The following is a 1678-nucleotide window of genomic DNA, read 5'->3' as shown; positions in this document are numbered from 1 at the left end:
TTGATTAGAAAGCATAATAGAGGGTTCTTGCACTTGAAATGATTATCCTAGGCGGAGCATTATCCGGGTACCCTATCTTTATCAATTGCCTTATCTCCTACTTTACTTTTGCTCTCCTACTTGTTGTTTTTATTGTCGAGAATTGAATCATTGTCACACTTATCACTATTGATCTTTCATATAGCTAAGAATCGAATTAAGTGTTTTTATCCCCTACTCCCTGTGGATTTGATACCCGCTCATTCGGGATTATTACTTTGACAAACCCATGCACTTGCGGGATATACGCAAGGGGACCTTGTCAAGTTTTTGGCGCCGTTGCCGGGGAGTAGGCATTTAGAAATACTTTGCACTTTGTTTTCTTAGCTATTTCACCATACATTCTATTTCCTATCTTCTTATTCTATCATCGTTCTGATTTCTTTTTCTTTCTTTTGGGGTGCAGCTCCAGGTTATGACCCGAGGGAATCCCTCAATATTGATTGAGGGTGATCCCGAGCTTGAGCGTACACTTAGAAGAAAAGGGAAAGAACCTGTGCAAGAACAGTCTAATCCAGCTAATTTGGAAGTAAAAGAATCTGAAAACATGGCAGAACAGAATGAGCAACAGCAAAAATTATCCGATTATGCCAGACCTTCGGTGTTGGGGACACAATCGAGTATTGTGCGTCCCCTGATTACAGCTCAGAACTTCTAGCTGAAGCCGGCATTCATCCACATGTTGCAGCAATCCGCACAATTCAATGGTTTGGCCGATGAGGATCCAAACAGTCATATAGAGAGCTTTCTCGAGGTGTGTGATATGCTGAAGATAAATGGGGTGACGGATGATGCCATCAAATTGAGAGCCTTCCCATTTTCCCTAAAAGGGAAAGCGAAGCAGTGGCTACACTCGTTGCCTAGAGCGTCAATTACCACGTGGGAGGAGATGGTGGAAGCTTTTCTAGCCCGTTACTTCCCTCCCGGAAAATCAGTAAAGCTTAGGAATGAGATTTCATCCTTTGTTCAGTTGGAATTGGAGTCTCTATTCGAGACATGGGAAAGTTTCAAGGAGCTCCTGAGGAAGTGCCCGCAACACGGATTCCCAGAGTGGATGATTGTTCAAACCTTTTACAATGGTTTGAACCTGAGTATAAGGCAACTCTTAGATGCGGCAGGAGGAGGTACCTTAGGTAGCAAGACCCCCGATGAGGCTCGTCAGTTGATTGAAGAAATGGGGTTAAACAACTACAAATGGAATGCTAGGGAGAAGAAGAAAGTGGCCGGCCTCTATGAGATAGATGCGGTAACTTCATTGGTGGCTCAAGTGGAGAGTTTGAGTAGGAAGTTAGATCTTCTAACTTCACATAGAGTGGCGGCCGTGACTAATTGCAATGGGTGTGGTGGAGGACATGCTCCCTCCGATTGCCCGATCTCTATTGGTGATGGTTCTTCAGTGGAGAACGTTGATTTTGTAGGTAATAGCATGAGACCTCAAGGAAACCCATATAGCAATACCTACAATTCGGGTTGGAAGAATCATCCGAATTTCTCATGGAGTAATCAAGGTCCACAAAAGGCCATGGTGCCACCGGGTTTCCAACAACAACAAGCCCCTCAGGTGGAGAACAGAGTCTCAGGTTTGGAAACCCAAATGACTGACCTAGAGAAGCACTTGACTAGATTTATACAATCTGCA

The 1678-nt window shown here is 44.1% G+C and overlaps 1 non-coding gene across 1 annotated transcript; it reads right to left on the bottom strand.

Moving 5' to 3' along the window:
- Nucleotides 1-976: 976 nt before the first annotated feature.
- Nucleotides 977-1083, bottom strand: LOC120271207. The gene has a single exon (XR_005539828.1). It is a non-coding gene; the product is annotated as a small nucleolar RNA R71 (small nucleolar RNA).
- Nucleotides 1084-1678: the final 595 nt, after the last annotated feature.

This window comes from Dioscorea cayenensis, chromosome 10 (assembly GCF_009730915.1).
Source record: "Dioscorea cayenensis subsp. rotundata cultivar TDr96_F1 chromosome 10, TDr96_F1_v2_PseudoChromosome.rev07_lg8_w22 25.fasta, whole genome shotgun sequence".
NCBI lineage: Eukaryota > Viridiplantae > Streptophyta > Magnoliopsida > Dioscoreales > Dioscoreaceae > Dioscorea > Dioscorea cayenensis.
This window is presented reverse-complemented; position numbering and strand designations above follow the sequence as displayed.